This window comes from Ambystoma mexicanum, chromosome 13 (assembly GCF_040938575.1).
Source record: "Ambystoma mexicanum isolate Mex_15411 chromosome 13, UKY_AmexF1_1, whole genome shotgun sequence".
Lineage (NCBI taxonomy): Eukaryota > Metazoa > Chordata > Amphibia > Caudata > Ambystomatidae > Ambystoma > Ambystoma mexicanum.
In genome coordinates, this window is record NC_090938.1 from 441,054,220 (window position 1) to 441,077,851 (window position 23,632).

Below are 23,632 nucleotides of genomic sequence, written 5' to 3' on the forward strand. Positions count from 1 at the left end.
TGTTTTCTGTAAGGGTTAGTATCAATTAGAATCAGATTAGTTTCAATTGTTTCAACATACAAACTCCCCAGGGTCGGTGCTACTGCTGACCTCATTGCGGTCCCATGTATCTGTTTGTAGAATTGGTTATTAAATACAAAATAGTTTTCAGCCAGCAATATTTCTGTGCACCATAAATGAACGAGTTGGGTGTTCTTCCTGTTGATCTTTTAATAAGTAATCATTATTCCTCCATGTTGAAAGTTGCTGTTTGGGGAATTTTTGTGTACAGTGATACAATATCCAAACCAATTAATATATCGTCCTCTTCAACGGGGTACCCTTCTATCATTCTTATCACCTCAGTTGTATCTTGAATGTGAGATACCATATTTTTCACATACGGGGTCAGAAAGTGATCTGCAAATTTAGCCAGGGATTCCAAAACTGAACCGGAGCCTGAGACAGTAGGCCTGCCAGGTGGATTCACCAGTGTTTTATGAATTTTGGGAAGCACATAAAACTTTGGGATACTTGAGTTATTGGGCATTAAGTAGTCTGCTTCTTGTTTAGAGAGCCATTGTCTCTCTAGTGCTTAATATTTATCAAAGACTGTAGCCTCTTAGTAGGGTCTGTCGTGATCAATTTGTAAAAAGAGTCATTGCTTAGTTGGTGGTTACATTCATTAATATAGTCTTGTCTATTCAGGATCACTACAGCACCACCTTTATCTGCTTTTCTAAAGACTATTTCATTATTAGGCTTTAATGAATGGATAGTTTCTCACTCTGATCTGGCCATATTCTGGAAGGCCTGTTTAGTGTTATGGTCCTCAAGGGTCTTTAATGCTGTTAATACTCGTTTTTCAAAAGTGACTGCCTCTGTGGTGTGGCTGGCTGTAGGGGGGCTAAAAGCAGAAGGTCTATGGAGTCCCGTGGCATTCTCTTCACCATTAGGAGTATTATGCATGAAATACTGCTTCAAGTGTATTTTCCTTAACAGTGGTTGTAATTCTGTTCTTGTTTTAAAGTTGTCGTGATGGTCTGTCGGGACAAAGCTGAATCCCTTTTTGAGTATGGATCTTTCTGGCCCTGTAGGGAGGTATGAGGACAGGTTGATTAGTAAGCTGTTCTGCTCCGCGGTTCGAAATCCCACTGAAAGCCATGCACTCATGAACGGATTGAAGAAACTGTCCAATATCACTACAATCCTCAAGGAGCTTCTCTGGCGGACCCGTCATGCCCAGATTTACTTCCAGATAGCCTCTATCACCGAGGAGGCTGTGGAAACCAAGGCACCCCCCTCCATAGCCAAAATCCTTGCCAGCTCTGCAGCGGCCACAAGACAAGAAATCAGAACATTGCCAGGATGGAAAGCAAGACTTGGAATAAGGAGAGGAGAGAAAAAGCATCATTGTGCTGTGAAGCAGTACTCCAGAACAACATCCTCCCATTTTATATTTTTTATAGTAACACAATTATTTTTAGGATTTTAGCGAGAGGATTTGTTTGGTAAAAAGTGATATGATAATTATATAAAGAGATGTTTTGTCTTTTACTACGTTGATACAGTTTAGACAATGAAATAGGAAAATGTAATAAATGTATGTGGTGATATGCTTTAAAACAGGAAAATATAACAATTGTATAAATGTGATGATAATTGTAAAGTATGTAATATGAGAAATTATAGAAATGTATGAATCGTAAATTGGTTTTTATGTCGAGGTAGGTGCTTAAGGTTTTGTCTAACAATTGCACAATAATTTAAAAAAAAACATCCTCCCACATGCATTTCAAAAAGGATTGAAGACACTACTCTTCAAAAAACATTCTGTTAAGTGCTGCTTTTTGGTCCTAATCATACACGCTACCTCCATTTGCCATGGTTAATACTGCATCCCGGCCCTATCTATTATGCTATTATGCAGCACTATGTTGCCCCCGGCTAGATTCACACTGCAGAAGACACCAGTGCATAAATCTGTAGGCCCCTGTGTTTTTTTTCAAGTCTTTTCCCCACCCTCCTCCTATTGGTCCACCTACCAGCGTTGCAACCAAGATGAGAAACGTGGACTTTTCACTGGCAAGCAGATCCAGATATCACCATGGGATGAGCACACCTACAAAGGCGCTGTTCTATAAACTTTGCCTGCTCTGGAGGTGTTTATCGTATGTGGATACCAACATCATTCCATCCTTTTTGGCTCTCTTCATAATTCAAAATGTGGCTACTGTAACTCGCTCTATGAGGGAATCCCATACTAGCAGAGTTTACTCTTACAGAAAGTACAGAACTCAGCGCTGCATCTGACTTTTAATATGACAAAATCAGACTTGGTGATCGCCTTGCATCAATCGATCCATTGGTTACCCATCGAAAGTAGGATCATCTTCAAGGTTTTATGCCTGTTTTTTAAATGCCTCCATTGTCTAGAACGTAAATATCTGGAGAGTGGGATGAACTTGTATAGACAAATCAGGGCCTCATTACAACTGAGGCGGAAAGGGTTAACGGGCTCCGCTAAAGGAGGCGGACCCGTTAAACCCGTTCTTCCTCATTACAAGCTCCCCTCGTGGGACCCGGTGAGGAACGCCTGGTCAAACCAGGCGTCCTTACCGGGTCCCGCGAGGGGAAGATGGAGCAAACAACGGGCCGCTTGTAATCGGCCTGTTGTTTGCTCCCTCTCCCATTTCCATTGAGCCCTATGGGGGCCCGGACCCGATTTTGGCGGCAGCCATGCCGCCAATAGCGGCATGGCTACCGCCAAAGTCGTAATGAGGCCCTCAGTGTCTATAAGCGATCCCCAAATCGCATTTTAAAACCAGGTGCATTCACAGATTCTCTGTTCCTGCCCTCGTTTATGCAACCTTATTCCAGTCTCTATGAGCTAAATGGACAACTACATGGCCTTTGGCCAGGCTGTTAAGACGTGACTTTCCTGATAAAGTTCTTGATATTCCATCTAGTTCAGTCAGTTTCATGACAGTTCTTGTGCTTTTCACGCCTTGATGCTGTTAAATCCGGCTGTGGTGTTGCAACTCCTTTCAGAAATTTTTGAATCTCTGTGTGATAACATCCTCCTAGATTGATGCTGCTTCTCGTGTAGCCATACTTTGCTGTTGGATTCATTTCATCCATTAACTGCTGGGTTATATGCCTGCTCATGAAAATGTATATTGAACTCATAGACCCTTTAAGACGAGGTAAAAGTATCTGAGATAGATGGGGATGCAGATCTTACTCATACATCAATAATCAGACCGACTCAGGAAGTTGGCAAAAACGCAACGGTTTTAATTGAAATTGTCTAAAACAGGGAGTACAACGGACATCAACGGACGCCGCACAGTTATAGGTCTCTCAACGATTCACATGAAAAAACACACATTGTAAAAACTCATCATGATTGACATCATACTACGTGGCAAAATAAGAAAACCTAGTAGGGGATGTGATAGGCTTAAAGGCCCCACCTATGTAAACTTTCTATGGGGGACTGGACAGTGACTGGGTCTCTAAGGTCAGATGGACAGCTATACCCACCCCTAGTGCAAGTCATTTTCTGTGTTATACTAATACACGTTTCATTGGCCTTGCAAACCATAGGGCTTTTTACTACGTAGCCCTCTATAATTGGCGGGCACGCTTGTACCCTGCTGGAATATTCCACTCGCTAGCAGCACGCAAGCTGAATATATATGTTCTCAAATTGCTAGACTCCCAATCCTTCTGAGTACTACGGTCAGCCACATTGCTAAGTAAATGTAGCCCCCTGACACACTGCAAACTGAAATTGATCACATTACACACAAGGGGTGGCTTGACATTCAGGGTGTATTCTCAACCCACAGAACCACCCATAACATTAAACCCAAGGCCTAAATTCCTCATCATCCATCTGTCACTAAGCCCGTCCACTCCCTGACAACCAGGATCAAAGATCACCACAGGTTGTACTCAGGCTATTCCTGAGGAATTCTGCCTCTTACAAGGACCTCTTACATATCTGTAAGCAATACAAATGGAGATTCGAAAGGCATCCACATTTGCATGTAGTAGGGCTCACTGCCCTAACTAAGGAGATGGAGCTTCATGAAGTTAGGAAGGAGCACTCTGGTTCCTGGGACACTTGATATGATCCTCTAAACAGACCATCTGCCACCTTCAGCCTCCTGTCACCAACTAGGTAGCTCTGCCCCCAGCAGGGAAGGATGTGCCTAGAAACACTTGGGTACAGGCGTGTTATAAATGCCATATCATATCATGCCTCAAAGCAGCATCAGCCGATGTCCAATAAGGGTGGCAACTGAAGTGATGCCACTGTTAAACCAGGAAGCGTAGACATATTAAACCTGTGCGAACCAGTAGTTGCTACCCAAAGGGAAAAACAGAGAACAGAAACAACATAAATTCTGCTATAATTCACCGAATTGAGCAGGTGGCTAAACTAATCTTGGACAACGCCACCAAGTGCACTTCGAAGATAATCTACCCTAGAGCCAATGTACTTGGTGCCAACTTGATGCCCCGTCTGTGTTTGTTTCTGCTACTGTGCCACAGCGTACCAACACAGAGTTTCTTGGTGCTCTGCTGAAGGTCGCGCACAAACCTCTCGACATGACCCGCAAACCTCCTTGTCCTCTCACTCAACAAGAGGGGCATTGCTGGGGCATCACAAACAAACGACAGTGTGTCCCTTCTCTGCAAAACACATTTCTGGATAATCAGACTAAGTCAAACTATATGGTTCATTGTTGCCACGCACCTCCTCCTTTTATGCCGGCCAGGAGAGGTAGCACGATTTAATTTTCACCAACACAGGCTTCCAAACGTTCTAGCAGGATTTTACGATATGATTTTTTTCAAGACCATCGATCTGAGAGATGGACAGGCAATTCACATGTAGCATTTTTTCTAGATTGTAACCTGTAGGTACTATTTCAGCACATCTCCAGGCACTTGCCATTTTATTTGAAGCATTGAAATATATGGTCAACAAGGGTACACAAATCAGTGGTTTACTCTTTAAAATATCTACTGGGAGTTATCTTATCTGGACTTGGTTATTATTAAGATATTTGTGTTTCAAGACTCGCTTATAACTGAATCACAGTATTTTATACCATCATTCAATATCTTTTTATGACCTCATACCTGATTTGAATGAATCCGAGTGATTTGCCCACGGCTGAAAGTACTGCGTGCAAAATGTTTGCATGAGAAAGGTGCGACTACCAAAAGTTTGCACCTTTCTCATGCGAACACACATACATTCTCACACCCACACACACAACACACCCATAACACCCCCCCCCCCACACACACCCTCAGCACACCCCCACCCACACCCCCAACATAAACAAACCCCACTTACCTTCATCTTCACGCTGGGTTCCTGCAGCGCCAGTTCCCTTTCACTTCCGTGATCCGGAACCAGCGCCACCGTGTCCTTCTCTTTTCTTTTTTTCTTTTTTAACGAAAGTCTGCGGGAGTGTCCCCCGCAGCCCCTGCTCACTATACCATAAAGTATAATGAGCGGGCCGATGCGGGGGACACCCCCGCAGCCCCGTTTAATAAAAAAATTTAATGGAAGGCTGCAGCCCCCGCTCACTATACCATAAAGTATAGTGAGAGGGGCGATGCGGGGGGCAGTCCCGCGCACCCTGCTTTTTTTAAAACCTTTGGATGCAGGAAAATCATCCTATTTTATATAAAATATAAAATTGCTTATATTTACAGATCTACCTAGGTATTCCAAGGAGAGCTACACCTAATTCACTGGCTGAACTGCCTTTACACCCATAAGGTACTTATTTGGCGCAATTGTTTAATGTGTTTCAGAACCAATTAGACTCACTAGGACATCACAAGTGAAACTTTCTTTATATATGTTTTCATATTCAGAATCTGTTCCTGTCACTCAGCTCCATTTAGACTGTAGTATTATTTTATCTAAAGGTAAATTAACTCAGTATTACACACAGGTAAACTTCTATGATTTTTTTCTGTTATGTATATTTACTTTAACATTTCATACATTTCTTTTTCTTCAATGTACATGTACACGAATATTTGAAAATGTAACTCCTGATGAGGGATAATGTCCCGAAACACATTGAGACATGGATCTCAAGAATGTATTGAATAAAGGACTTCTTGTTCTCTAAAACAACTTGTTTGTAATACTTAAATCAGATCATTTTAGTACCTACTTGTTATTAACATATTTCCCCCAAACAAGTTTTATTGATATTATGAATTCATTAGATAACAATTAAGTATCTTAACGTATGACTGCTTTCAGTTTGATAGTGTGCAAGGGACAGAAGTATCCTTAACTATAGGATTCTTATTTTGTTTTTGACAGACAACCAGGAACAGCCGAGACAGTGAGCGACTGGCTGTGGCACCTTGTATACTCTCCCCCTTGAAGGCAGAGACATGTTCCATTTTGCTACAATTTCATGTGGGCTTCCTGGCCTAGAACCGTCCGTCCCTTTGCAGTAGGTTCCAAACAGCGCATGGCCAGGCCTGATTGCATCATTCTTTCTAGACAACAAATCACAAGCTGCATTAGCCTCATTCTGCGTCCCCAGGAACTGGAAGGAGGAAGTAAACGCAACATGTTAAACACTTTTGTCTTTTACTCAACATACAATGAGGGATTGTACTTCTGTCTTTTGTCCCCTCTCCACTGGCAACCAGTACCCAAGGAGTGGCACCGAGCGCAGTAATTAGTGAATACATTTCATTCAAAGGAGATCATTGCATAGAAATGGTCATTTAGACAAAAGACGTGTGACGCCAGTATAGCGTGGCGGTTACACACTGACAAAGTGAATAGAGTTGGTTTTGTGTTTTAAAGTAAACGCTTTTGTTGTGTTGAGCACGTTTCAATAGTTTATGGCAGGGACAGGCCCAAGAATACTGCAGAAGTGATTAGCACAGGAACAGCTCTGTAAATCTGATACGTCCATACCAGCCTTCCAGAACCTTGTGGTCCCCCTCCTCTCATCTGATCTGTCCAGTGAACTATGCACTTATGGGCTGGCGATATCATTTCCTGCCACTGCAGCTGAGCTCTGGAACATCCTCCCTTTTGATCTCAGACAACAAAAAGACCGTGTAATCTTTAGTACAAGCCTGAAAACGTTGCTGTTCTCTTAATCTCCCTGACTCTCACTTCTCTATCCCCTATTGCGTTGTCCTGCCCTGTCCCGCTTTGTCCATGTGCCTTTATGTTTCCAAGCGCCCCAATGCCTGTGGGCTTTCAGCGCTATAAAGATAAAGAAATAATATTTATTTTAAAAAAACCATTTAACCCCTTAACTGCCAGGCTATTATGCAAGTCTATGCGAAAAGGACGAGCATACTCGTCCTTGACACTTTTTGTGGACTTCCTTGGCACTTTTTGTGGACTTGACCCCACAGCACCTAAGCACTGCTTAGTATCTTGGCAGTTATTTCACTGTTTCGGTGTGCTCTAGTTCTAATGACAATTCTCGAATTGCATAGCAGCTGAACAGAATCGCAAATTGGACACAGATCACTCTGCCGATCACATTGTCACGTCTTGAAACACTTGTGTATAGGCGCCAAACAAATGCCATATCATATCATTGTATGCTGGCTACATTCTCCCAGTTACACACTAAAAGATAAACAGTCTCACCTGACAAACCCTGTGTCCGGGTTATGCAACTTTTGGCTCTGCAGATGTTTTGGACTACAACTCCCATCAGCCATAGCCAGCATAGTCAATGGTGAGGGGTCATGGGAGTCATAGTCGGTCACCTGCGAGTTGCTGTCCCATCAAGGGCTCTGAGCATACTGTAACACTCATGCAAACATATGGCCTGGGAATGTCCCCATTGAGTCTGAGAGCTACGCAAGCAGCAGGAGTCCAGCCCCTGGCCAGGTATATCTGATGACATTTCATACAAAATCAACGCCATTTATGCACATGTAAGGATTAGATAAAAAAGCTGTGAAAGATTGAATGACACAGAGTACCCCGTAACAGCACTTGAGTCAAGCCACATAGAGGGTGTGCACGGCTACTGGTAAAATGCACTGTGCACCATGTGTTAACACATGAAGAAAGGAATAGGTAAATGGCAAATTATCAGGAAATGTATGTGTTATCCTCCACTAATTATGAGGGCAACAGATTCCTGTACTAAATGTTGAAAATTCTAAAAGGTTAGATGGTTTGAAAATGGGACTCTCTTCAATGCTGCGGAGGCCACGCCAGGGCTCACACCACATTGCTGCTGGCTGCCTAACTGGCACTTATTGTATCAACTTCAGAAGGATGAAAAGCTGAGACAGGTACAACTGACATAAAACTGAGTCTTTCCCAACCCCACCAGCCTTTTAGAACTTGGGGCATCTCGGACAATCTCGTCATTTAATGTGACCCTTCTCATTTTAGCCGTTTATGTCAACCACAGAAGGATAAAGGCCTGGGCCGGGCACGGTGGACAAGGTCTAGCAATGCCCTAAACTGACCAGCCTTTCATGGTCACTGGCCTCTATTTCTCTCCATTGAAAATTATCCACTTCAACTGTTGTGACTGTATCCCACCGAGAAAGATGAAAGGCTGAGTAAAGCACAACTGCCCTGTGAGTGGCTGTCCCAAGGCCCTACTGGTCTTTCACAGGTGCCGGCCTGTTATGAAATCTCGACATTTTTATAATGCTGCCATATCTATCACACTCTTAAGCATGAGAAGCTGAATCAAGGTGTACCTGATACTATCCGGGCTCCACCTGCCTTTCAGAAGCAACACAGTTTAGGGCCTCATCACGAGTTGGGAGGTAGCCCTTAAATGCGGCAGTAATGCTATTACCGCTGTATTTAAGGGCTGGCCCAATCTCAAGTTGGGTGGTAGGTTGGAGTTTTACCTCCAGCAAGAAAATGGAGGTACACATTTCCACTTACTGCCCGTTTTTGGTGCTATTGCCACCAGCGCAATTACCACAATCTCCTTTAGCAGTGGCACACCCTACACCACCTCCGGCCTTCAAGGTCATCCGACCCATGAATAGAGTGTCAGTGCCTGCCTTTGCCTCCACCTACTCTCCTCCTTCTACTCCTGCGGCTGACTCCCACCCTTATACAGCCCTCGCTACTTTTCACCGTTTCATCTCTAACCCTCTTGACATTCTTGCCCCTGTCAAAAGGGCCTGGCTGAAGCCTTCCAAAAAGTGCAACTCTTGGTACGACTCCGATCTGGCTGCCCTTAAGCGCAAGTACAGAGCAGTGGAACGGAAATGGGGATCTTCAGGTGCACCCTCTGACAAACTGGCCTGCCGCCTTCTTCAAAGGCATTATAGACTCTGCATCCGCTCCAAGATAAGAGTCTACATTCAAGCCCTCATCGCCGCGAAATCTAACAACAAAGCCAAACTTTTTAAAGTCTGCAAGGAGCCGGCCAGTCCCACTGCAGTTGCATCCTCTACTGCACCCGCCCAGGCCCTTTTGCTCAGCCCTGGCCACACATTTCACCACTAAAACACAGGACACCCTGTCCTCACTCTCTTCAGCTCCCCATCCTGCACCAAAATCTCCTGGGCCCCCTTCAGCCGCCCCACCCTTCCCCCTCTTCTCTCCTCCCTCTCCCCTGTCACACTTGATGAGGTTTCTAGACTAGTCCGGTCTATGAAAGCTTCTTCTAAACAGGTGGACCCCTGCCCTTCCAAAACCATCATGGACAATATTGACAGTCTCGCTCCAGCCTTGGCCGACCTCTACAGCCTCTCGTTTGCCACTGGAGTTTTCCCCTCACCTCTCACACACTCTCTTGTGCACCGTCTGCTCATAAAACTCTCTGCCGACCCATCTATTCCAGCAAACTATTGCCCGATCTCCATCACCCTTTCCTGGGAAAACGTCTGGAGAAGATGGCCGTTACACAACTTACCCTCCACACCAAATCTGTTGGATGTCTTCATAACAATCAGTCTGGCTTTAGAGCATCCAGAGACATGGAAACTGCTCTTCTGAACACCCATGAAGGCCTACTCTCAAATCTTGACTCTAACTCTCCCTTTGTCCTCATTCTTCTGGACCTATCTTCTGCTTTCGATATAATAAACCACAACATCCTGATCACCCATCTCCGTAACACTGAGGGCATCACAGATCAGGCTCTGGCAGGGCTCATCTCCTTTCTCTCTGACCAGCCCTCTCAGGTGGAACCTGGGCCTTTTCTCTCCTTTATCTCTCTCTCTATGTGTGGTGTCCCCCAGGGAACTAACTTGTCCTCCTGGTTCTTCAATATCTACATGTCCCCCTTGGCCCACAAGATCTCTACCTTTACCTCTAACTTGCAGAGTTATGCGGATGACATGCAGCTCTCTTTCAGGCTACCGTTAGCCTCCTCCTCCTCCTCGCTCATCCTCGCTCATCCCTGGCTGCCTATCCACAATTCAGTCCTGGTGTGCTGCTAATGATCTTTGCCTGAATGCCAGCAAGAAAGAGATGGTCCTCATTCGGACCCCTGCTCCCGCTTTCCCACTTTCACACTGGTCGGCCTCCCTTGGCCATGCGCCCTCACCTACCAATGAGGCAAAAAATCTTGGAGTCATCCTCGACTCTACTCTCTCCTTCTCATCTCCCGTCTCAGACATCTCCAAAAGTCCCACTACCAACTGCACCTCCTCAGAGGTATTTTACCTTTTCTCACTTTCCCACAGAGGCTCACTACCTTGAGAGCCCTGTTTTTCTCTAGGCTGGACTATTGCAGCAGCCTCTTTCTCAACCTTCCTACTTCTATTCTCCGTCCTCTACAACTCATCCAGAACAGAACCGCACGACTTATCCTTGGCCTCAAGCCCGCGGACTGCATCTCTCTGGCACTGAAATCCCTCCACTGGCTCTCTGTGGCTGCAAGGATCAAGTTCAAGACCTTCTGCATAGTCCACAAGGATTTCTGGGGCTGGGGCCGCTCTATCTGCCCACATTATCTACACCGATCTCTTCCTAAATACTCTCCTTCTAGAGTCCTCAGTTCGTCCTCCTCCAACTCTCTGCGGGTGAGCCAATTCATAAAAAGAGATTTGGGGGTAGATATTTATCCTCTGCAGGTGCCTCCCCCTGGAAAAACCTCCCTGCCTCTCTCTTGAGCAGGAGCACCTTAAGTTCCGGAAACTCCTCAAGACCTTCCTCCTCTCTTCCTTTTTCTCACTCCCTCTACCCTGCTAACCTCCTTTCTTTTTTCTCCACCCTCCTTCCTTCTTCTCCTCCTTAACTTCGCTCAGTTTTTGCTGACTGGTCGCCTGACTCACCTCGAGAGCCTTACAGGTCCCAGGCCGCCTGGTCAGTCTTTGCACTTGCCTCAGGGCCACTGCACTGCTGCACTTTCTGCCTACGCTCCATGAGCGAGGCAAACTCTCTGTACTTAACCCAGGGCCCTGTTGGTTTGGACGTGTTTGTTCCCCCCACCACCTCTTCCTTGCACCTCTGTCTGTACACATGCCTTAACTAAATGCACTAGGACTAGTACGTTTGTCTGTTCTGTACTGTAACACTCATGCACTTGCACTAGGAGAAATGCTGTCAGGCCTAGTATGCTATTTTTCTGTTTAGATTATTCAAAAACGTCAAGGCCTAAGAATGATTACTGCATTCCCTTGTTTCCTTCCCACTTTGAGGCACTCCACCTGTGTATAAGTGCTGTATAAATAAACAACTACAATTACAATTACAATAGGACCTCCAAACCCATTGTGCCCTAAGGACCCAATCGGGAATGGGCAATAACTGCCCAACTGCTACTCGTGATCTGGCGCTAATAGCGCCAGACTGAGTAGCGGTAATGCTATTTGCACTTGCGGTATCCTGGGATACCGCCAGACTCCTGATGAGGCCCTTAATGCGGTTTCCCCATTTAATTCGATCCAAGACTGTGATGATCACCCTGAGAAGAATTAAAGGCACACCCATATGGGATCCACCTGAGGTCTGGAAGTACCATCCAGAGTATTCCTGTTAATATTACCTGCCTTGTGTGTAGTCACGTTTTCACACGAGTTGGGCGGTATACCGGCTGGGATACTGCCCAACTTTATTTGTGTTTGTACCCATCCGTCAGTTTTAATGCCGGATCATGGGTTGGGCACTAATTGTTACTCCCCATTTCCCATTGGAGGAATTTTTCCAGTGTGTTTACCCCCAGCTCTGAGCTGGAGGTAAACAAGCCAGACTCGAGATTGGGCAGACCCTTAAATGTGGTGGTAACACTGTTACCGCTGCATTTAAGGGCTACCACCCAACTTGTGATCAGACCCTTAGAAAGATGAACGTTTGAGACAGGCCCACTTGACCTGGTGTTTCTCAGCCCTACCAGCCTTGCAGGAGCCGCCCTGTCATGCTATCTCACAATCGTGCAGTCCTCTCCTCAGTTTAACCTGGATTATACAGGTCCTTGCACATCTGAATATTTCTTGAAATTCTTCAGTGCAAAGACATAGGAAGGAGCGCGATTTTAGATCTGGCTAGAGAGAGCTTTGGCTTCATATATTTCCTGTTCCTTAAACTAGCAATAAACAGTACCTTCTTTTTTAAGTTTAAAATATTTTTATTATGAGGAATCACACACAAGATATTTCATAACCATTAATAATACAACAAGATTAAGTGTCAGTACATAAATCTAAGAGAAGAAGTGCAAATAATTGACAACAATATTCAGTATGTGAAAGTAAAAGGATATAGTTATTATAATAACGCAGTATTTTTTGATATAAAAAGAAGGGGGAGGTAACGAAGCAGTAATATAATAGCATGCTATACATATAACAAACACGACAGACAGGACGGAACACAAACAAAGGGAGAAGAGGGGAGGGAAAAATAAATATGTAATGATAGGATTAGTGGTAATCTGTATTAGATTAAAAAAATGAAGAAATGGTTGCCATTTTAAATTGTGTTTGCATAATAAACCAGGAGAGGAAGCTATATAATTTTCTAGCCTATGAATATTACAAATATTATTCTACCAACACTTGTAATGAATGCGTTGTAGACTTTTTCAATTAGTAGTTATAGTTCGCAGTGCGACCATGAGAAATAGATCAAAACTTTTTTTGTATGTTCGTTGGCTGTTACAGTTTGTAGGAGGGAGCTTCCAAAGATGAGAAAGTCAAAGCAAAAGTCTTGCTGTGTTTTGAGAATAAGTTTGATGGTTTGCCATACCGAAGTCCAAAAGGGTTTAACATATTGACATTCAACAAACATGTTTAAATGAGCCTGAATGTAGAGAGCAACTCCAGCAAAGGTCATTAGGTAACAGGCCACATTTGAAAAGGGGAGCAGGGAAAAGGCTCTATGAAGAAAGAAAATAGGGTTTGGGTTAGACTGGCTGACAAAGTTATTTTTGAGATGCATTCCCATTGTGGAGGCCAGTCATATTGAAGGTCTGGCAGTGTGCAGTCGTCTTTCCAATCATTATGTAGCGGACCAGCTGCTGGAGTTGCCATCATAGATTTGTAGAAGAAAGATGCAGTACAATTGCGTTTTAGTAAATAAAACAATCTTAGTACATCGGGTGTATCAGAGTTATGAATAAGTTGATCATAGTTTTCAAATATAGCAGCAATAATGGTCATGTATTGTGTCATGGCAGATGCCGGAAGATGATATTTAATAGCAACATTTTCAAAACAATAGGAGCATCATGTGAGAGGAATTCTTTACAGTATTTAATGTGCCTAGATAGCCATGGCTTCCACAATACTGATTTGCCTTTCACCTTAATGAGGGGATTAAGCCAAATAAGGGGAGAGGTAAAGGCAGACAATTTGGCAAGAGATGGGAACATGTATATTTTAAGATATAGTGCAGATTGGCATATACAGGAACATTTCATAGGTTTATACTTAGTTTTGATAAGGTAAATATCCGATAGAGGAATTGGGGAAGCCACAGCTTTTCCAGCAGCACCCAATTGGGAGCATATTCCAATTCTTCTTGAATAAGCCATGTTTGTGCTTGCTTAATAACAAAGTTAAGTGATATTTCCTAAAATCTGGGAAATTAACACCGCCCATCGAGCGAGGTTTCTTTAATTTACTAAGTGATATTCTACGCCTTCCTTTACCACATAAAAATTTGAGTAGGCATGACTCTAAGGACTTAAAGAAGGAGAGGGGAAAGAAGATAGGCAGAATATATAGAAGGTAGAGAATCACGGGAGATATCACCATCTTTATGGACTCTAAACAACCCCAGCAGGATAAATAAAGGGGAGACCATGAAGTTACAAGTTCATTGACTCTAGCTAGTATGATATCTATATTTCTTTTTCGCATCTCACAGATGGGAGTGGTCATATGAGCTCCAAGATATTTGAGACCTTGAGGACACCATTTCATTCCTAAGGATAGTGTATGGTGCGGCATGCAGTATTTATTAAGGGGAAGGATTTCCGATTTATCAATGTTAAGCTTATATCCAGATACTTTAGAGAAGTTAGAAATAGTCTGTAAAAGGTGTGAACCACTTTGTTCTGGATTTTTCATAAATATAAGAACATCATCCTCATATGCCGCTGTTTTAATATGGAGGTTTTGATATAGTATTACTAATATATTATCATTTTGTCTAATGGTCTCTAAAAAAGGTTCAAGAGCTAAGATGAAAAGGATTGGAGAAAGGGGGCAGCCTTGACGTGTTCCTCTAGACAGAGGGAAGAAGGTAGAAAGTTGGCCATTCACAAAAATTGCAGATTTAGGCATTTAATGAGGTACATTAATCAGTGATAAAAAGGGAAGGCCAACGCCATGCCATTTAAGGGTTTTAAATTAAAAAATCCCATTCAACTCTATCGAAAGCCTTTTCAGCATCTAAGGCTACTGCACCATGAGGATCCTTGGATTGATGTATTAAGTCAATAATGTCTAAGAAAAGTCTAGTATTGGAGGAATATACTCTACCCTTAACATATCCAACTTGATCTTGTTTAAAAAGTTTGGGAAGAAAGGGGAGGAGTCTATTGGCTAAAATGTTTGCATAAATCTTACAGTTGGTATTGATAAGGGAAATTGGGCAATAACGTTGAGGGAGTTCTGGGTTTTTATTGGGTTTGGGAAAAACAATAATCATGGTTTCAAGAAAAGAACCATGGGCCTTACCTTCTGTTATAAAATGAGAGTTAAGATTACTAAATTTAGGAACTAATAGGTTAGAAAAATGAGAATAAAAGTCCATAGGAAAGCCATCAGAGCCCGGGGCTTTGCCTTTTTTAAGATGTTTAATGGCTTGGAAAATTTCAGCAGGGATAATAGGAGTATTAAGAGAGTTGAGATATATCTGGTGGTAAGTGTTCCTAGGTATGTTAAGTAGAAAACTGTCAATAGAGATATTATTGGAAGAAGCTTCTGAGGAGTATAATTTAGAGTAGAATGTTGACAAGATCTGAAGAATATCTGTATCAGAGCATTTTCTGTTTCCTAAGTGGTCTTGTAGGGTGACAACTCTACCCTTTTCTTTTTTAAATTTAAGATACGAAGCTAAAGATTTGCTAGCCTTGTTGGAAAGTTGGTACATTTTTTATTTGTATTTGAGCATATTTGCACAAGAGTATTGAGTAACAGTTTTGTTATATTGAAGTCTTAACATTAAGATTTCTTTAAGAATCGTCAATGAACTAGTACTAGCAAATTGAATTTCTAACGGTTTTAGCTGTCCAAGAATAGATTCCGACTCTTGTTTTAGTTTTTTCTTTTTATTGGCTATAAATGAGATAATATTACCTCTGAGAATGGCTTTATAGCAATCCCAGTTATTAGTAGTACATGTATCTTGATCTTTTTTTCAGTTAAATAATGATTATGTTGCTGGGTAATAAACGGTGTGAGTGAAACATTGTTTAACAGCCTAATATTGAATCATCATCTATTTGAGGGCTTAGAATTACTGGGAGATTGTAATTGGATGTGAACGGGAGCGTGATCAGAGATCTGAAGGGATTCAATTTGGGCTTTTAGGAGAAGGTTTGCCATGGAGTTAGGTATGAAAATATAATCCAGTCTTGAAAATGATTTGTGGTATGCAGAGTAAAAGGTAAAATCAGAATCAGTGTGGTGAAGTAAGTGCCATGCATCACTAAGGCCCAGTTCAGATATAAAATTGTTGAATTGTTTATGAGAAGTGGAGTTAGTAAAGCGCATGCTAGATTTCCTGTCTATGGATGGGTCTATAATTTGATTGCAATCATCACAAACAATTAAATTATGGGGATTAGTTTGTAGCATGTGATTTCTGAGCTACCTCCAAAAATTAGGATCAGGGCATGTTGGGCCATAGATGTTAATTATGGAATATCGTTTGGAATGAATCGATAATTTGAGCAAAACCCATCTTCCTATATCATCAGAATCATTTGAGAGTATGTTGCATTTGAGATGTTTACTAACTAAAGTAATGACTCCATTTCTTTTTCCGTTTGCAGCACTAGAGAACACCTGACCAACCCAATGTTTCTTAAGTTTGGTCGCTTCTTCATTGGAGAGGTGGGCTTTTTGAATGTGTGCTATTGAGGGTTTCAATCTGTTTAGATGAGATAATACTTTTTGTCTTTTGATTGGATTATGTAGTCCTTTATTGTTCCAAGATACTATATTTAGCGACATGAAAATGCAATAATGGATCTATGAACCATAAGATATAGATGAACCAAGGTGGCAAAAGAAAGGTTGCAAACAATTTGGTACCAATAGATTAGAATGATATGGCATTTTAGTATGGGCAATAGTAATATATCTAGCAAAACAGATTATAATATAAAGGGAGAGAGACACAAGGAGGGGGACACAACAAAAAGGTGTTTGTTTATTGATAGTGCACCAGACCGGGGAGGTATCCGGGCACGTGTTCAAGAATACTTTAAGCTTACATGTTGCAGTTACATACAGTTACACATTCCAAGTAATTACAAGATACATTGATAGCAAGGGGGTGACAGTGTTCATGGTTATATACAGTTGCACACAGTACACATTCCAGGTTACATGATGCATTGACAGCAAAAGGATGGCAATATGCATGGTTGTATGCACAGGTGTTTGTACACAAAGGTGTATACACAGTATACGTTGACAGTTAAAAGAGCATGTCCGTGTGCGTTTAGTTGCAGGTTAACAGGTGGGTCAGGCATGAGTAGTTCTAGTGTCGGTCAGTTATGGGTAATTTTCTTTGAGCCATTTAATGCAGTTGAGTCTGAAGTGTGGATAGGATTGGTCCGATCTTAAGGAGGATGGGCGGGAGTTCCACAGCTGGGCCACTTTGACAGGGAAGCTGTTGCCTCCGGCTGTGCTCAATTTAAATGGGGTACAACTAGCTGGTTGGTATATGCTTCTCGGGTGGGTCTATTGGAAGTTCTTTTTTTGAATCTTTCTGTTGGGTATTTGGGGGCTGAGCCATTGATACTTTTGAACGGTAGTGATACTGTTTCAAGTTTAATTTTGTCAGCTGTAGAGAGCCAGTTATATTGCCTTCTGATGTCCGATATATGCTCTCTTCTTGGGATTCCTAGTGCAGCTCTAAGGGCATTGTTCTGCAAGGTTTGGATTTTTTGCAGCGTGTGTTTATTAGACCCTAAGTATAGTGCGTTGCAATAGTCCAATTTGGATAATATCAGAGCTCTTGATAGGGTGAGGCAGCTGGTGGTGGACAAGTAAGGTTTGGCTGCTCTAATCAGTTTACAGGTGTATGCGGTGCTAGAGGCCATCGCACTCACCTGTTATGTTAGGGAGAGACAGGAGTCGAGGTAAAAACCTAATGTTTTTACCTCTTTTGCTACTTTGATGGTGTTGCCATTTATAACAAATGCTGAATAGTCATTGTTCAGTTTTTTGATGTTTTGTTTGTTCCCCAGTATGATGAGTTACGTTTTGTCATCATACAGGCATAGACTGTGACGGGCCATCCATGCCTGGATGATGAGGTATATCCTGTTCACCAAGGCCAAATCCTGTTTGTAGCCCCCCGAAAGTGGGATGAGAATCTGAGTGTCATCTGAATAGTTTGTGTAGGTGACACCCGGAAGGTCCAGATCGTCAAACAGGGGCTTTGTGAAGATGTTATACATGGTCAGAGAGACACATGATCCCGGGGAACACCACATGTGATGGGTACTGGGTCAGCTGCAGCAGAGGTAGAGAAAACCCTCATGGTTCTGCCACTTAAGAACGACTTGATCCATGCAATGGCATGTGTGGTGAAATGGGCTGCAGATTCCAGGTGGGTACATAGCACATCGTGGTCCACCAGGTCAAATGCAGCTGAGAGATCCAACAGGAGGAGTAGGGCAGTTTTTCCAAGATCTCTCAGCTCATCGACCTGGGTTTTGAGATCGATGAGCGCAGTTTCGGTGCCTTGTTGAGGCCTGAAGCCTGATTGTCTTGTACCTAATAGTGGATGCAGCTCCAGGTATTTTTGGATCTGTAGATAAGCCACTCTGTCCAATATTTTTAGCAGGAATGGTACTGTAGTGATTGGCCTGTAGTTGGTCAGGATGGAGGGGTCCAGAGTTTGCTTTTTAAGGAGGGGAAGGACCCATGATTGTTTGAGGTTGTCTGGTATCGTGCCTGATGTAAAGGAAGCATTAATAAGTTTGGAAATAAATGGGGATGGGTCTCTGGCCGCGTCTTTTATCAGTTGTGCTGGGCATATGTCACCTCGACAGTTGGTTGGCTTGAGCGAAAGTATTATTTTTTCAATCTCTAAAGTGGTTACTTTGTTGAAGTTAAATTCATGTTCTGGTTTGGTAGAGGTAGGTGGTTTACCATTTTGGTTGATTGAGGGAGGAATATTTTGTTTCTTATTCTCAATTTTGGTTTGGAGTGTGGTGATTTTGTCGTTTAGAGCTTTTTGGATGTTAGAGCACCACGTTTTATTTTTGTCACAGTTGTCCGGAATAGGGATGGGGTTTTCCAGTTCCTTTAGTATAATGAATAGCTCTTTGGTTCCGGATTTAGCCTGTTGTATTCTATTGTTAAAGTTCTCTTTTTTCGCTTTCCTTATTTCATTTTTGTAAATCTTAGAGGCATTGATTAGAGCTGCTTTATTAGTCTCTGATGGAGTTAGTCGCCAGGCGGATTCACATTTGTGTTTTTCAATCCTTCGGGATTTGAGATGAGGGGTGAACCAATTGTTTAAGTGTGCTCTGGGCTTACTTTTTCTCATTTTCAAAGGGGCGATAGTGTCCAAGGCTTTGGCCATGGTTGAGTTGAATTTGTTTGCTAGGGCTGATGGATTTAGTGAGTCAGGTAGGGAATTTAGCATTGGGAGGATAAGTGGTAGTAGTTTGTCCGTGGTTATGTTTTTTTTTCTGGTTGGCAAAACGGGAGCCAGTATATTTTCCTTAGGTTGGGTAGTGTTTTCATTTATGAGGAAGGTTATAAGTGCATGATCTGTCCAGATTTGTGGGCAGACATCAGTAATTGTTACATTACAGTTGTGGTTGGCTACCCAGTCGAGTGTTCGACCTTTTTCGTGGGTAGGTTGTAGTATTCTTTGGGTAAATCAAAGTTCTGTAATGGCATTGGCGATATTAATCGCTTGCAAGTCTTTGTGGTCGTTGAAGCCTAAGTTCATGTCTCCCAGAAGGATGGCTTGCGATGAGTTTTTTAGATTATTTGAGAGGATCATAGAGGTGTCTTCCTTAAAGGTTCCAACGGGACCTGGTGGTCTATAGATGAGGTGTATATTGATGGATTGAGAGGATGATGTTAAGAGTTTAGCAGTTAGGGATTCGCAGGATTTGGTATTTGCAGGCATTTCTATTTTTATGGTGAGATTATTTTTAGCTATGATGGCTAAGCCGCCTCCTCGAGAGTTGGTTCTATCTTCTCTGAGATTGTTGTAGTTAAGGGGCAGGGCAAGCATCAGAGCGGGTCCTGCTGCTTGGTGCAGCCAAGTTTCTGTTATGGCTAGGAGGTCATAGTCATTTGTTTGGATGAGCTCGGCAATTTCGGTGGCATGTGCTATTAGTGACATGGCATTAATAAGGGCACCTTTCAGGGGTGTGTTTGGTTTAGGTGTCGCGGGAGTGGCGCGACTTTTCTTTTTGGTAGGTTTATCATTTGATTTCTGGTGATTGTTAGTGGGGCTTTTAATGTGGGAGTCTCTTTTGGTGGGGCAGGTGTTTAGTTTGGGGGCATTACGTTGGGGGTCTCTTCTATTGCTAGGTTTGGTGACTAGTCTGGCTAGAGGTTCATAGATTTTAGGTAATCTTGACCGTAGCTTTGCGTTCCTGCTTGAGGTGTCGCATGGGGTGTTCATTAGAGGGTGGTGGAGGATAGGTGACTTTATAGGCTGTGCGTTGGTGTCTGGGGGGATGGTGGCTTGGCGCTCATCAGAATTCGATGTCACAGTAGACATAGATTGTGGTGGGTGGTTTTCTGTTGTCATTGTGGACCAGAGGGTGGTCAGGAGGATGAGGTTGAAGATCATTCTATCCTAGTTGTCTGTATCTGGTGGGGGAGCGAAGTAATGTCTAGGGAGGTCACTAATAGGTTGTTGAGCTCGTAGTTTCTAACATGATAGTGGTATCATGTTAATTAGTAGTAGCAGTGGGGTAAGATATAGGCAGCACAAGGCTATGTGTAGGCAATGCAGGCTAGGTATGTGCAGCACAGGGTAGGTAGGCTAGGCAACACAGGCTAGGTAGGCTAGGCAACCCAAGACTAGGTATAACATGGACTTAGATAAGATTGAGTTATCGTAAAGGATTATGGATAAAGAGCTGACTAAAAAGGAAAAGCCACACCAGTCCATGTTAATGTAAAAGAAAAATATGATGGGGGGGAGCCGAAACTCCGCCCCGGTGAAGAAAGTAGAAAGATGGGTATTAACATCTTCAAGTAAAAGAGGGTGACGTATCCATGTCATTCCTTTTCTGAGATTAGATGTATCTTCGTAGTTCCACTGGATTCTGAAATGTTGAGGTTTGTCCATTTAGAGTAGCTTCGAGGGTAGCAGGTTGTACTGTACCATATCTTACATTTACTTGCTTAAGTGGTGGTCTGAAAGTAAGAAGCTCCTTTCTTCTTGCCGCCGTTGCTTTGGCTACATCTTGTGTTATAAAAATTATCGTTCCTTCCCAGGTTAGATTTCTGATTTGCCTGACTTTTTCCATAGTAAGAGTGACATGCGTAAAATCGAGAAGAGCTAGTATCATGGTCCTGGGTAGGTTGTTGGAGTTTTGTGAGGTTCTGAACGGGCCAATTCAATGTGCTCTTTGAATGTTGAGTTGTACTAAGGCCAAGAGGTTAAGAACTTGAGGTAAGAACACATATAGGAAAGCAGTAGGATTATCCTTTTCAATTCCTTCAGGAAGACCAATAATGCAAAGATTATTTCTTCTGTTTCGATTTTCAAGACTTTCAGCCTGTTGTTGTAGAGTTAATACTGTGGCTTCCAATGAGTTGACCTTGTTGGAAATATCTTCTGCATTCCTGACCCGCCTCTCAACCTCATTCATCCTGGCCTCAAAGATAGACAATTTACTATCCAGTTGTTGTAGTTTAGCATTAGTGTCTTCCATGAAAGGCCTAAGGGCTCTAATTCCTGATAGTATCATTTGCATAACCGGGTCAATTAGGTTTTCTATAGGTGGAGGAGATTCACTTTTTTGCCTTTTGAGCATAGCAGATGTTGAAGGAAGGCCATCTTTGGATTGCCCTTTCTTTGTTGCCATAGTGTAATTAAATGAAATATTCTACTTCTCTTTTCCTCTTCACTTCTTTCTTCATCTTCTCATCCATTAACTTGTTTACACAAAACTTTTCCTTTTTCTCCTCTCCCCTTCCTCCTTTTGGTATTATTTTCTTCACCTTCTCCCTTATCTTTTACACTCTCTTTTCCTTTTTATTTTTCCAATCCTTCCTTTTTTACTTTGTTTTTGTGCAAAAATGCACTTATTCATTATCTTCCCTTCTCTCTTTCCTTCCTCTCCTCGTACTCTCCTCCTTTCTCTTTGCTTATCTTTCTCTTCTCTTCTTTACCGCTTCCTTTCTTTCTCCTCTTGTTCTTCCTCTCCTTCCTCCTTCTTCCCTCCTTTCTCTCTATTCCTTCTTCCCTTTCTTTTGTTTCTCCTCTCCTCGTCCACTCTCTTCTTCTCCTTCTTCTCACTCCTTCCCTCCTCCCTTTATTAATCTCTTTCCTCTTTCCTGTCTTTATATTTCCTCCTTTCTTCCCTCTACGCCTCCCTTCCTCCTCTACCTCCTCTGTTTATCTCTTTTCCTCTTCAAGGATTATTTAAAGGTCAGGCAATAGTTTTAAATCTAAAAGAGAAAAAGTTTCTCCTTTAAAGGGAAGAAACAAAATCTCTTTTTCTCTTACTGTCTCTTTAAATGCTGTGTTGTGCGCGAAGAAGGTTCCTGTGGTAGAAGTGGGTCGCGCCTGTCACCGCCGCTGCCCAGCTGACAGGAAAAATCAGCCACGCCGTGCACGGGATGACGCGGCTTGAAAGGCCCAGCTTCCCGGAAGAAGACCTCGATGACGGATGGCTGCTGGAACTTCGACGAAGCTTTCTGACGTACAGAGCTGAAGCAGAGGGTATATGGCAACCAGAGGATCTACAATAAGGTCAGTGGATGTGTTTAAAGATGCATTTATAAGTATATTAAGTTTCCACCAGTGCAGAGCCGAGGAGTTAAGTCGCCATCTTCCACGGCACCAAGCCACGCCCCCCATAAACAGTACCTTCTAAACTGAGGTGCATCCATCTTCTTAGTACGTAAGGGTGCTTCTGTGCATGCAAGTTAGGACGCAGGGTTGTGTCACTTGTTGTGGATGCGCTATCTTGTGTAAACCCACCCACTTTCTCACATGGAAAAAGTGATCACCTACACGGGCTATTCAGCTGTCTGTTGCGAAATGCGTTTTTGACGCTACAGCTGATAATATTGTATTATGCTGAAAAAGGCTGACATCAGAGACACTTTTAAAAATGAATTTCCTCACCCTTGGCCCCAGTAAGATGTGAAGCCGAGCGTAGTGATGTCATTTAATCTCAGATCACGTCAAAACAAAACCTTTCCATTGGCCATTTCAGGGCACTCATGGGTATATTATGTTAGGTTTCACTTCTCAGTGCTAGAAACATGGCGACTGGGGGCGGGATTGCAGCTGCGTGGGACACAGAGGGCAGAAATGCCACAGGTGCAGTGCATATAAGACTTCTAGATTACATACAATGAATCTAACAATATCACGTTTGCATACAGTGCTTAATACTGAATAATCCCACTTCCACGCACTGTAAAATAGTTACTTGTACCCATTTTAATGGGACGCTATTTACAGTTGCCTTCTAATGAAACCAAGAAAACAAAACACCAAAAAGCTATGAAAACCAGGAGTATGGATCTAAGTCATTTTATTCGAAGATTAAGACAAGCGGAACAAGACATCATGGAATTTCCAAAGTTGGGAGTGTCAGGAAAATGTAAGAAAAAGGTGGACCCTTCTGTACCAGCGAATAGAGGAAGTTTGTCCCCACCAAGCACAAAAACAATCGTGGGGAGTCAGAGTGAGGTGCTACGTGAACCCCTGAAGATTGCCCCCATATTCCTTAGAGGGAAAAAGCGCACGGATATATGAAAAGAGAGCAGAAGTTGTCCTGTTCTTGTGCGG